Source organism: Bombina bombina, chromosome 1 (assembly GCF_027579735.1).
Source record: "Bombina bombina isolate aBomBom1 chromosome 1, aBomBom1.pri, whole genome shotgun sequence".
NCBI lineage: Eukaryota > Metazoa > Chordata > Amphibia > Anura > Bombinatoridae > Bombina > Bombina bombina.
In genome coordinates this window covers 724,907,684-724,922,813 of record NC_069499.1, presented here as the reverse complement: position 1 = coordinate 724,922,813, position 15,130 = coordinate 724,907,684, and the positions used below count along the sequence as shown (strand labels likewise).

At 42.3% G+C, this 15,130-nt stretch overlaps 1 long non-coding RNA gene across 1 annotated transcript in view; it reads left to right on the top strand.

The window, feature by feature from the left end:
- LOC128645913 (uncharacterized) overlaps positions 1 to 15,130 on the top strand; it is a 315,083-nt gene that overhangs the window by 197,171 nt on the left and 102,782 nt on the right. The window lies entirely within an intron of this gene.

The window sequence follows — 15,130 nt, the reverse complement described above, 5'->3', positions numbered from 1 at the left end:
ATGCCGTAAATAAATGTTCCCATACTATGGCATCAAATGCTTTTTCAGCATCCAGCGTTAAAAGGGCCAGGTCAACTTCCCCTGATTTGGTTTTGCCGTTAATTTTGTTCCAATACTGACTTAGGACTAATAACACTTTCCGTATATTTTTAGATGAGTTCCTACCTGGCATGAATCCCGTTTGATCTGTATGGATCAGCTTGTTAATGTATTTTTTCAGTCTATCTGTTACTATTGCTGTAAGAAGTTTATAATCGTTGTTTAGAAGTGATATTGGCCTGTAAGCATTAGGGTTCTCTGGATCTTTGTCTTTTTTATGTATAAGAATGACTGTGGAGGCGGAGAAAAGATTTGATTCTAGACGATTTTTAACAAAATAGTGATTGAATAGATCTCTCAATGTATCTCCTATTTCGTTTTTAAGTATTCGGTAAAATTCAGCCGGTATTTGGTCCGGACCTGGAGCTTTGTTTAATTTCACCTTCTCTATAGCTTTTAGAATTTCCAATTCCGATATTGGTTGGTTCAGATCTGCCCTTTCATCCACTGTTAATTGTTGGAGAGAGACCTTTTCCCAAAACAAGTCTTTGGCCTTTTCATTACAGGGACCTGCCTCATATATTTCTGAATAGTGCTCATACATTATTCGACAGATCTCCTTAGGTGCTGTATAACTTATATTTCCTTTTTTGATACTAGCAATATTTTTCCTACCTTCTTTCCCTCCTTTTGGTTATTTTAGCTAAAAATTTTGCTGACCTCCCATGATAACTTGCGAAGAAGGCGTTTGCCCTTCTATCCTGATTTATACTTTTTAATTTTAGGAATCCCTCTCTTTCATTTTTAGCTTTATTGTAACTAGCCCATGACATATTATTGGGGTTATTAAGATATAGTTTATAACTGTTTTTTAATTGATTTGCCAGTTGGATATCCTGCTCCCGAGATTTCTTTTTCCATTTAACCAAATATGCTTTTATTTCACCCCTTAAGACTGCTTTCGCAGCTTCCCAAAAAACCTCTATCTTCTTATAGTAGTCTTTATTATCTATTTTATATTGATTCCATTTATGGATTAGGAATCTATTAAACTCCATATCCAGTATAAGATGTTTTGGAAAAAAAAAGTTATTAACTCCCCCCTTCCGGTGTCTAATAGGATCCAGACTTAAACCAATTATTGCGTGGTCAGAAATGATTATGTCCTCTATTGTTGGATTTAAATCTAAAGACAGCATGGAATCATTAATAAGAAATAAGTCTATGCGGGACATTACCTTATGAGTTTTAGATATACACGAAAACTCTCTGACATCTGGATTCTTAATTCGCCATATATCATGGAGGTTTAATTTATTACGGAAAGACCCAAATAGTCTTTCTTCCGCTTTCCTACCTACCGCCTGCTTACCAAGCCTAGTTCTATCTATCACTGGCGTCGTTGTCATATTGAAGTCCCCTGCGACAATCAGGTTCCCATTCAGGTATGGGGCAAGTTTTATGTACATGGTGTCCCAGAATTTTGGGTCTAACTCATTAGGGCCGTATACATTACAAATAATTATTACAGTATCACCATATTCTACTTCAATTATAATAAATCTCCCCCCCGTATCCCGTTCTTTAACTAAAATTTTGCAATCCAGTTTTTTGGAGACTAGAATCGCTACTCCTCTCTTACGTTTAGGCCCAGGGGCAGCTATTACTTCTCCTACCCATTTACTTTTCAGTTTAGCCATCTCTACTTCTTGTAGATGGGTCTCCTGTAATAAAGCGATGTCTGGGTTCTTTTTTCTTAATGTTTTTAAAATTAAAGACCTTTTAGTCGGGGAGGTTATTCCCCACACGTTCCATGATACTATATTAAGCATTCTATCTCCTATGTCTTTCTACCCGTACCATGTCCTCTCGACCAGGGGAAAAAAAAAAAAAAAGGGGGGGAAAAAGAAACAACACACATAACATACAGACACTCTCATTTAAACATTTCCCACATGTAACTTCTAGTTTTATATATTTCCTTCTTAATGATAACTCATCCAAAATCCTGCATAATCTAGCTTCTGGTTTCAACCTAGCACAACACCTTCCACAATACATTTTATCTATTTTATATTGCTTAGGAAGAACAACTATAAAAAAAACAAAGAAAAATACAGCCCCACCATAACTATCTTATCATATACAACTAAAGGGTACTGATAAAATCCCTTGCTTCCTGGGGTGATTTCAGGGTCACATTTTCATTATTTATTCTGAAACAAATTTTCGCTGGGTACATAAGTCTTGCCTGGATACCTTTTTGGATTAGTGTTGAACAAAAAGGGGACATCTCTCTACATTTCAGGGAGGTTTCGCTGGAAAAATCTTGGAATAGTAAGATATTCTCCTGTTGTATCCTTATTGGTCTTTTTTGTTTAAATTGTCTCATAATCGTTACCTTATCTTGAAAGTTTAGGTATTTCACCATGATGGGTCTAGGTCTTGTTAAACCATTAGTGTCTACTCTAGGGGTGCCTATCCTGTGTGCCCTTTCCACCAAAAATGATACTTCAGATGTTTGTAAACCCAACAGTGCTGGTAAGTCTTTAGAGGCAAATTTAATTAACTCAGCATCTTGCAGTTGGCCCGACTCGGGATAGCCTATTATCTTTACATTATTTCTACATGATCTATCCTCTAGATCTTCTATCTTTGCCTGCATGGTTCTAATAATGTCATGTTGGGCTTTATACCTATTTTCTTGGGCACTCATCTGATCTTCCAGCTCTGAAATTCTTGTTTCTGCCTCCACTAATCTACCAGAAAACTGCCTAACTTCATCTGTAAGACCAGCTATTTCTGCTTTTATTGATGTAAGCTGTGGCATTATTAAGTCAGATATTTGTTGGACCAAATTTTGGGGGTCAAAATTGCCCGGCTGTATCCCTTGAAACCCTTGAACCTCCATACTCTGTTCTAAATCAGGGCTTTTTATTTTTTTATCTCGCTGTTTCGGTGGCATTGCTGGCGATTTATTTTTAGACGATGTGACAAATCTTTCCATTCAAGATGAAAAAATGATGTGAGAAAAAGAAAAAAAGGAAGGGAGAACTAGTTGTTCCCCGTACGTTATCAAATCTTAGTAAATGTGTAATTAAACCAAACACAAACAAGTGAAAAAAAAAAAAAAAAGAAAAAAAAAAAAAAAAAGGGCAGTAATATGCCCCTCTAGCAAGGTGGCAAAGTGAATATGACGCCTAGCAATTCCCCTAAGTACTTAGTTACAGAGATATACCCCAGATTTAAGGCCTACCTATTTCTCTACGATCAATCTCTGGTATAGCTTGCTTATACACTGTCCTGACGCACTTTGTTGGAAGGAGGTAACCTTAATGTTACCTTGCAAATCAAAATGCTGGATTAACAAATCCAGCAGTTACTCAAAAAAAAGCTGTAGCTTTAAATCACCCTCTACCACTGTACAGCTACCCTCCCAGCAATCTTTTCTTGCTCCTATCAGGCAGTACCTCTTAACACGCTACTTATACAATTTGTGCAGCTTGAGAAAAGGAGCGACAAAAAGCACACACAGGCAAAACAGTAGAAAATAAAACAAACGGAACCCCACACACAGCAGTAAAATAATATAACAGTAATATAGCTGTAGTATAGCATCAATGTCACTGAATCCTTAATCTTAAGTCCCAGCTGTTTTATTCAACTTCTCACAGCCAGATTTACTCAGCCAGTGATCACTGTTTCCTTCTGGCAAAAACTGTGCCTACTGTGGACCAGGAACCCCCGCTTTGTCAGGCACACCTATCCTCTGTTATAATGCAGAGCCTCTCAAATACGTTCTTAAATACGTTCTAGGTGGTAGTCCGAACCTCTACACATTCAGGGGCCTCGGCCAGCGTTATTATCCCAGCCGGCTTTTCCCTCCCAGTTTTTGCCTTTATCTAGCAGAAGTTTACACGCTCACTGTATACAAAAATTTCAGCTGCTGTTTACTGATTAGGTTTCCTTTTTATGCAAGTGTAAATCCTTATTTTTTCCCTTCTCTCCTGTTATAGGTCTCACTTAAACAATGTCCCAGAAAGAAGGAACGAACGGGCTGCTCAGTCCAGTGTCAAAATAACCAGGTTGTCCTGACCTCACTTTATGTAAAAGAAGCAGACATGTTTGTAAATCCATTAAAATAGCTCACAACAAACACATACCGCCCGGGTGGTGTAACTAAACCATTGCTAAGTCTGTTATATTACATACAGGTTATTATTTTTTCTTTTTCCTCCAGTGTATAATATAGTCAAAACTACCTGCTCGTTGCCACTTCACCGTCTCCTTCCTTACCTGGTTCAGGGCGAGATACCTCCCGTACTTTACCAGGTGTGGAGTCGGACGGAATTACGAAGCTGATTCCGGCACAGCAGGAGCCGACCTTCTTCCCAAGTATCTTGACTTCGTGCTGCCGCGTTAACCTGTATCCAAGACTGTCACAGCTGATGACGCTGCACGGTGTACGTCTCTTCTGTTACACCACCCGGCTCCGGGGCCGCCATATGTGTTTGTGACCAGTGCCTAACCGGCCTGAGTAGGCAATTGGGGTTTCCGGCAAACCTCTCCAACCTCCGACTTCCCTGACCAGGATACTTGTTCTCGGCTATAGGGAGCTTGTTTGTGGGGAAGTGTGGTACTAGCTCTTTGCACCTGAGCTGCTGAGCGTGCTACCTGTTGCACGCCCCTCCCACCGGAAACCCCAACATATTCATTGACCAATAGAAACCCTTCATTTTCACACACCCACCTTGCTGCATCTTTATTTGCAATATTTTTATGTGAATGTGCATCCTTTGATTTTTTTGAAAAATACCATACCTACATGTAGAATGTGTATATTTACTCACAAGGTGTTTAAAAAAAATGCTCAAATTCACTTATTGTTGTAAAAACCTTAAATATGTTCCAACATATCCTTATATTAACACCGGGACTTAGCTCTCAATCCTAATTGGTAACGATCAAAGTCAGTCAGATTATGTCAATATTGGCGTCATGTAGATCCGCCTTCTAACAGAGTAGATAGAGACTATCAATGATATGGCGGACGTAACATCAGTATATCAACCCCACTTCTCATATCAAAATAAATACCCGGAGGGGAAACGGTAGAGCTCTATGTGACATAAAGTCACTCCTTCCAAAGGTGATTGGTTCTTCGTGGGTCTGATGCAAATCGCATCAATCTGTTACGCCCACCCATTGTAGCGCAATGTAAAAATGTCAATGCTCTAAAGAGTCAAATCTTAACTGTGGGAAGAAATCTTTAATGTGAAAATGTGTGACTATGCTCAGCTATTCAGCTGGTATAAAATATATTAAAAATAATAAAGTGAAGTGTGTTAGAACTATTCTTGGTGCCGTGTTCTGTTATACGTAATGTGTATATGTATACTATTAATACAAATTAAATGTGTATAGGACACGAATATAGTAATAATAAAGGGTGCCAGTGTTATTCTTCAAAAATGAACTAGACACCAGTTATGTGTGTAATAAATTTTAATATAGTGATAATATCATTAAAGTGACTCTTTCGATTTGTTGTAGTTGGATCACTATTGATCAAGAGAACAGTGTGATAGTGCTACACTGTCAACTAAATAAAATGTATATACTGAATATTGGCCTATAGTATCAAAACAGGGCCCATATAATATGTATCTAATATGGTGATACTATGTAGTGTGTGACCAATGTGTGAATTTACAATAAGCCAAGAACATACACTTACCCAAAAAATGGGATAAAGATATATATGCAAAAATATACATGAACATGCAAGTGTATAAGCCTCAATGTGATAATAAAAAACAGATGATCCAATAACATATATGCATATATATAATTATATGACATGCATATAAAAAAGAAAAAATTAAAGAATTAGCTAATTGAGCCTAACCCTTAATTGCCATGGCAGTTTAATACAGCCCTTGCAGACCTTGTACTGTAACTTGGGCCATGACCTCTCGCCGTTAGGAGATACACATTTTTCCAGACTATTCCAACCAATAAGGCACCCAGGTATAAAGCCATACAGCAATTACTCCAGAAGAGAGTCAAATCTACACAAACGGGTAAGGACTTACCAAGACTAGGCCAACTAACCCTATCCCTGCCTATCCCAAGTCAGACTTAGCAACCCTATGGAAGCCATCACCCTCAATTTGCCACCACCCCTCAGAACCCTCAAAGGTCTTGTCAGTGCTAAAACTCACTGTCAACTCTGTCTCTTTTTTTTTTACACAAAACAAGGGAAAGGGGAAGGGAGGGAGGGACAAGATTCTCCAAGGTCTCCAGGAAGAAGAAAGAGGCAGGGATGGACACTCCTCCCCTTAACCTGCAACATTGTTGCAAACCCACCTAGGCTTACATGTCTGCATAGGAGCATGCCCTTAATTTTGTTTCTGGATACAGGCTCCCTGCATTTCCATAAGGGCTTAGCTCCTACTAGACATTTCACCCTACCTAATGACTTTAACTTATAACTCTAATAAATACAGACACACAGAGCTGGGTTAAAGGCCAATCCTGGCCGCGTTTATTAATCATAAATAAATAACTAATAAACAATAAATCATAAACCATAGGTGGCGGCATATACACTAAAATTGCAAATCAGTATCCAAGGAAGTAAGCGCTTTTTAAGCAGTGATCAAGGGCACATGTGCACGAAACTCGTCTGCACAGTGTACCTGTTTATCAACCTGAATTGTTTGCTTTTGATACTGACCATTTTCTTGCTTCTTGTTTTTAACATGGATTAAATAATTTATTGGATTTTATTTTACGTTCATGGACTCTGAGCGCTTCCTTCCTTGGATACTAGATGGTACCAGACGCCCTAGAGGATCTTCAGTCAGCAGGTGGGGCACTCCCAGGGCACGACCTGGGGACATCACCCCTACAGACCCTGTACTGTAACTTGGGCCATGACCTCTCACCACAAGAGAACCCCTCACTTAAGGTGAGCCAGGACTCTTGACGCCACCCATACTATAAGGTAACATCCTGAACAATTTTTTTTTTTTTTTTAAATTTGGGACAACAGGGCCATCTTAAGGTCTGCCAAAAAGATATCCAATCTCTTGTCAGATAAATGGACTCCATCCGGCCTAAAAAGATACTTTTTGTCTGCCGGACCACAAAACCACCAGCGGGCAGTACTGCTCTACCCAGCTCACTGTTCAACTTTTTCCTTACACTTTAAGCAGCCTTGGGAGTTGGGAAGTTCCACCATCGAAACCTTGTTACGATATTGGACCAACCCAAATGTAACCCGGGGAACGTCACACACACCCACCACATATCCGATCTCATCGCATTAATGAGATCCAACGCCGGAGTATGATATGGGGCTTGCCCCATTTGTGCTGCACTTCTTGAAGATGAGAAGGCAATTCGCTCCAACTTAATCCTCTCCGGCCAAGGTCCTGCATGGAAAGGGCCCGAATGTGACCCTCTGACAACACCTGACAACATATGGCTAAAGCCCACCAACATACAAAAAAACACTGAAAAAACACCCACAAGAGCAACAATAAAACTGACTAATCCTTAACCCGGGGGCCTAATATATGACCTTTGATTTCCAGCACCCTAACTGTTTAATCGCCTCCTCTGACAAGCCTAACACAGCTGCACTAGTTGCCGCCCCTATCCTAAACGAATGAGGAGTCAAGCGTATCTCCCCTAAGTCCGCCCTCACTCTCACCCTATGCAATACTTCTGCAAAATGAAATCAGTTTTGAACCATCCTCATGAACCAACAACTGCTCACTACGCTGCGGCCTAATGGCTAAGAATTCTCTAGTACAGAGAATTGGGCAGATATCCCTCGCATCTGACGGTGGCAATGAGATCCAGGCCCCTTTAGCAACTTGGTCAGTGTTTGACCTAGGAATAGGCAACATCACTAACCTGTCTGCTACCCGGACATGTTGGATCTTAATCCCTGTGCCCCTGCTAGCTTTGGAAGTTGCTATTACCTCCCCCGGGCACAGCGCCCCAAAAAAGGCCAGCACAAAGGTGCATCTGAAAAATATGTTTCATAAGGAGAGGTGCATACCTCCCCCAAAGATTCCACTAAGGCACACAAGCACAAAAGAGTTATAGGCTCCCTGGTATCGGATGGTCCGCTCCTAGACCGACCCCAACCCCTTCACTACTTGCCTAACCAAAAAGGCTTCTGTGTGTTTCTGAAACCCATACAGCTTGTTAAAAAATGACAAGGTGGCCAACCTACTTCCCAAAGCACCCTTCTGCAACCCATGCCCCCTCAGGCTCATAAGCCATTCAAGAAGAAGCCCTTGCGAGCTCGCCCCTGGAGACGACTTGCGTGCCCTGCAGAAACACCCCCAATCATACCAATGCTGGGTGTATGCCCGCCATGTCAAAAAAGCCAGCGACGCCTGGATCAACGAGAGGATTAACACACAGTCTCTGAAATCTGCCATAAGAAAGGTGGACAGGGCAGCCCATCAGTTGAGGCTAAAGGCACCAATCTCCTAAACAACCCCCACTGAAATCTGGAAAGCGCATCAGCTATCACATTATTCATGCCCAGGAATGTGCCGGGCCGCAAAGTGGATATAAGCATCTCAGTACTTGTGATGAATTCTCTGTAATTGTCTTTGTAAAGAGTTGAATAGGAATTACAACTGCGGACCTGCAAAGTATAACTAATAATATTGTAATACCACTTTAAATTCTGTGACTGTAGTTTTCACTAGTATCTGTTTAAATGTAATCTTTGTTTGCTCAGAGAAGTGGACTCTTAATTCAAAGGGAATTAAATCAGGTTATGTATGGCGTTACTTATAGCATAAATATAGAATTTGAATACTTTGTTACAAGTACTGAGCATTTTTAATATAAACAATAACGTTCAGCCACCAACTAAAAAACTTACGTAATAGAAAGTACTGAGCAAGATGTTATCTTATATCAGGTATAATACACAGATGTATGCATACAAATGATTAGATTGAAGGAGACAGTGTAACGGAATAAAGCGCTTACCGTATAATGTTCAATATGCCAAGTTGAACAGCTGAGACTGACAGTTGTTGACGGGTGACGTCACCGCACAGCAGAGCAGAGAAGGCAGTAAGCGGAGGTTCTATAGAGAAAAGTATTCCAGGAATACGGCAGCAGAGGAGACTGAAGATCAGTTGAGAGTACACACAAAAACAGTCTTGAGAAGAAGATCAAAACACAGGCTTTAGAATAAGTGAATAAGTAACTGAAGCTAGTAGATAGGACCGGATATCAAATCAAAATACCAAGCAATGATTGGTGGAGAACTTTAGCCTTTTACAGAGATGTATGTGGGAGTGAATTTTTAGTTAAAAGGTATAGGGAATGTGGTAATAAGAAGAGTATACATTTGATGGTTCTTAAAGGTATACAAGCTGTATGAAAGGATTACAGAGATGTATATTACAGTACTAGATGCTGCTGGTAATTCAACACACCGGCTATGACACTGACAACCGGTTAACGGCAAAGACTATGCTCAGTTTATCCATCCAGAAGACAATTGACCTGTTCGCTAGCGTGCACCCCCATAATTAAACAGCGACCACCATAGGAAAAAGTTCCAGGAGCGTCAGATTACGTGTAAGCACTGACTCTACCAGGCATGAGGTCGACCGCCCAGCACTTCACGCACCCTCCAAGTAGGCTCCATATCCATGACTGCCCACCTCAAACAGATGAAGCGATTGACTTGCGATGGGAGCCTCCTGCCATAGGAGGATACCGTTGAAGTGCTGTAAAAACAGCTCCCAAACCCTCGTTACCACCGCCCTAAAGCGGCGCCTCGAGCCGGCTATTAAAGACGCACCCCATGGAGATCACCCTGCAGGCGAAGTTTAGAAGACCCAGCAGTGACTGCAAATCCTTCACAGTCACCCATCCCGCTGCAGCAGCCCTTCTGACCTCTCCCAGCAGACGTTGAATTTTGTGTTGGAGACGACATAGCTTTTCCACAGTGCCAATCTCAATCCCTAAAAACGTGAGCCTAGTACAAGGCATCACATGACTGCCATAAGCCTGTCGCATTCCTGAGAACCCGCCAAAACTATCAACAAGAAGTCATCTAGGTAGTGGGCTAACATACCACCACCCCACTGCCGTTGCTACAGCCAAGTGCAAAAACGAGCTAAAGGCCTCAAAATATGAACATGAAACCAAGCAACCCATATGGAGACATCTGTCAACATAGTACAGCTCCTCGAACTTGCAACCCATCAACCTAAAAGATGAAGGGCAAATGGGCAGCAGCCAAAAAGCAGACTCAATGTCCAGCTTTGCCATGAGGGCCCCATGTCCTGCTTTTTTAACATGCGCCATGGCTTCATCAAAGGACTGGTACCTAACAGAGCTAACCTCCAGGGATATTGCGTCACTCACCAACCTGACCTGCATGTCGGACAAGTGCTCTGAATGAAGCAAAATTTCCTTGTCTCCTTCTTGGGGACCACCCCTAACGGGGAGATCACCATTGAAGGAATCGCATTTCCATAAAGGGGCCTGTGAATCTGCCCAGGGATAGCTCCTTTGCTAACTTCTCTCTCAGAACCCCGGGGTGCTCATATGCAGACTTGAGGTTCCTATGAGTAGCTGAGCCTTCTACCTCCCCTGAACTGGAATCTTAATCCCCTCCTGAATGCCCATACGCAGCGAGCCAGGGCTTAAGCACGGCTAGCTTCAGAGGCTTTGGGGCCCATGTTAGCAGCAGCATTTCTTCATACCTGCTAGCCCATCTCTCCTACGCTGACACTCGACACCCGGGTGTGGGCCCCTGCAGTATAAGCAAATGTGACAAAAGAAACAGGATGCTCCTTTGTCATTTTGTTCTTCGTTATACTTCCAGCACTTTTTGCCCCTTTTCTTAAGTGCCCAAACCTGCCTATTAGGTCCAGTACGCTATGAAGGCACGGGTGCAATGGTACGCTCATGCCCAAGCAGGGACCAAAGGTCCAAATCCTTGGATCTAAAGGTCAGCACCAGATTGCCCACCATCTTAGGATGGAATTCCTAATCATAAGTCCTCCATACTCCGTCCCCAAAGTTATGTTGCACTTGATCTATGATGTCCCAGTATTTAAATAGATCTATAACTAACTCCCGCCAAGCCTCAATATGATAGGTGGAGAACACGCGAAAACTCCTCTGCCATTCCTCATAAGTTTCAGGGCATTTTACATGTTTGGGCCCCATCCCATACGCACTCTGCTCTTTGTCCCTATATGTCTCTACAGAGAGCTCGAAAATATTAATGTAGTTTAATTTGCAGATTTTTGCAACCGCTTCAAATGCCAATGCAAGGAATTTACACAACATGGATACGAATCCCCTTGCACTGCTGCCTTCCTAGCTGCTGATCCCCCTTGCTCACTGACTAACTGACTGGCTACACTGCCCTGAAGCTGGCCTCCTATACCCTGTTGAGGGTACCCCTGAGACCCTGCCCCTGCTAAAGGTGCTAGTAAAGGGAAAGATGGAATCACAGCACCAGGTAGGACTGCCCCTGAGACTGTGGGACCTCTCCCTCCCCCACCTTTCCCAAGGACTGATACTACCCTGCGCAGCATCCTTTACATCCTCCTCTGTCCCTTATTAATCAGCCCTAAAGCCCTACTACTATCAGAATCCGAGTCTGAACGGGAATCCTAGGAGGGGGCCTGTATGAGGGAAAGAGCAGTTAGCTCCTGCTGCACCTGCCACTGATGCCTGTGACATCCCCAGCTGGGGATCATCTGTGCCCTGTGCCGACCAAACAGCCGACTGCTCCATGCCTATTCCAAATGAACCCACCTGGAGGGGAGACATTAAGGAGAGGGAGTACCCAATCCAACCACGGCTTGTCCCCTGCCCCCATCACACTATTGTCAGGGGTAAAAGTCATCCCCCCATGTGTACCATCCTTCTCAGCCAACACCGCACACAAATCACTTCCACCAGACTCATGCAAAATATCAGTTGAGGCCTGCCCTGCTATTAGTGCCTGCGCAGTCACACAAACTCCAGCATGCAGACCAGCCATCACACCACACTCACTCTCTGGCCCCTTTTTATTTGAAGCCCCCACTCTGCCACTCACCACATTTTCAATCTGCCCACATGTGACTCTTCTGGGCTGTGATGCCCTCCTAGGGACCATCCCACCTGTAGTCACAGACCTTCCCAGCCTACCAGGCCCCACTTAAGATGTTCCCATTTCAAACCCCTTTCTTCTGCCTCTGCCTTGTGATGAGGGTCCAGCCCCTAGTCTCCTGTGCCAAGCTGCTTAAGCATTTTTTAATGCTTTTGCAGAGTGTTGCACAGCGGAGCCCATAGCCTTGGGTACCCCCTTCTCACCTGCCTATCCCTTCTTCTTCCTGGATGCTTCAACTGCCAACAAACCTTATGCCGCCTATGCCTCCATGATCCGACCAGAAATTACGTGAATCGCAATGCCCGTTGGAAGTCCGGAACCGGAAGTGACGTCAGCGACCGTCGACACGACAGGGCCTAGTCGAGCCTCCAGAACCGTAACCATGCCAGCAGGCAGGAGAGGAGCCATCGCTGAAGGAGGAGTCGCCGCCAGAGACAGGCCCCCCTGTACCATGTAGCAGCAGCCCTCTAAAAGCCCTGAATAGGCCCACAACGGTGTCTGTGCTGCCTGCGCCATACCGGATGTGGTAAGGGCCCTAATCCCAGTTGCAAGCACACCCTACAACTCACTCTGCCCTACTGGGAGATCACCAATACCCTGGACCCCAGAGAGGGAGGGGGACTCCACAACCAGCCCTGCAGGGGGAAGGGGGAGGGGCGATGGGGATTGGCTCAGGTCTACCAGGGGGAGGGACGGCCCACTAGTGGAAACCCCAGCCCTATTACTTATCTCTGTGTTGACAGGTGTCCCACACTGCATCACCAGATCCCCTGCATCCCTGAATCGCTTTGGAAGAATCGACGCCCGCCTGCCACGAACCATCCTAACAAGTCACAAGATTCTCCAAGGTCTTACATAATACTGTACAGGCTGCATGGAATAACCTTAAGATAGTCTGAGATTCAGCAATTCTGTGCTTTATGTGTTTTAAAGTACATTTTTGTTATTTTAATACAATTGTTCCCATTATAGAAGCAGAGAAACTGCAGCATTTTTTAAAAACAGAGTCAAGAAAATGCTCAATTAATTTCTAGATCATGCAAGGAGAGCATTTTTCTGCAATTAATTATTAGTATTTTGTTTTTCCTTAAATTATTGTAATTTTATAAAAGAATTCAAACTATAGTATTTTGATAACCAACTTACAGTAGAAAATAAGCAGATCTTAAAGGGACACACAACCCCAATATTTTCTTTCATGATTTCAATAGAACATACAATTTAAAACAACTTTCCAAATTACCTCTATTATCAAATTTGCTTCACTATCTTGTTATCCTTTGCTGAAGGAACAGCATTGCTCTACTGGCAGTTAGCTGAACACATCCAGTCATCCAATCATAAAAGACAAATGTGTGCAGGCACCAATCAGCAGCTAGCTGCCAATAGTGTATGATTCTTCTTTATAGTAGTGTATATTACATGCAGTTATATGAAAATTGGTGTATAATGTCCCTTTAAGGTTCATATCTGATACCCATAAGAAACAAAAAAATGTTTTTGATGTTAATTGAACCAATCACACCAAGACAAGTCTCCTGGTCTATCAACTGGTTTTGAGAAACACAACACAAGTATTCACTATTTGGATTTGACAGACACTCACAGTTGGTCATCAGGGGAAAATTATGAGTAATATCTACAGAAAACCGATCACCAAAAACACTTCTTCATGCTAAGAGTTGTCACCTTAAACACGTGTCCTTTGTGGTGGCGAAGGGACAATTAGTTAGGGTCAAAAGAAACTGTACAGAGACATCTCCATATAGAGACCAGAGCAGGGCCATGAGAGGCTATCCCAAACATGTACTGGATAGGGCCCAGACACAAGTAGACAACATTGATAGGAAATCTCTTCTAGATGACTCCTTACATTTAAGCGAATCTAGAGACACCAAACCCCAGAACAGGGTCACATTTGAGACAGACTTTAGTGAAAATTATAACCAAATATATAAAATTGTGAGAAGGCATTTCAATCTGCTTGCAGCAGATGATAAGCTTGTTGAGTGCGTAAATGACGGCTTACGCTGTTCATATAGGTGATGCAAGATTTTAGGGAATTACCTTTCTCCCTCAGAACTCACACCCCTGACTCCCCCAAATCGCCGGTCTTGGCTAACACACAAAGGAATGTTTAGATGTGGTGAATCGAGATGTAGACCATGCGACTTTGGGAACTTTACAAACAAATTCTGCTCTGAAGTCACAGGAGAAACTTTTCACATAGATACTTGCCTAAACTGCACCTTTTCATATGTTATTTATTTGATAACTTGTTTAGAGTGTCACCTACAATATGTAGGGTTAACGACAAACGACGTTAACACTAGGATTAGGAACCACCTCTATGCCATCAAAATGGGCGAGGCAAGTACACCTCTGGTTAAACATTTTACACGCCAACATCATAGTAATGCTATATTTAGATGGCAAGCAATAGAGCAGGTCAGACATCCCCCTAAAGGGGGAGACAGGGACAAAATAATCGGTAAACAAGAGATGTTTTGGATATTTACACTTAGAACAAGAGTCCCTCTTGGACTCAGTTCAGAATACGACCTGATTAACTACTGGAGATTACATACATGCTTTGTGTAAGCATATTTAGGTGTACACCTATTGTGCTATTTTGTATATATACTGCTACATATACTTCTGGATATAAGCCTAACATAGGTTCAAACAACCGTCTATATATATATATATATATATATATATATATATATATATATATACACACGAATGTATAAACTTCTTAAAAGGGAAATGTCTCCTTTTACAATTATACAGTATTATTAATTTATCTTACTGATCTTGTTAAGCCCTTAACTACCAATGTAGCTTCCTGAACAATATATTACAATATTTTCCTTCACTGCAGATCAATCACATTGTTTATGTATTATAAAATATGTAATT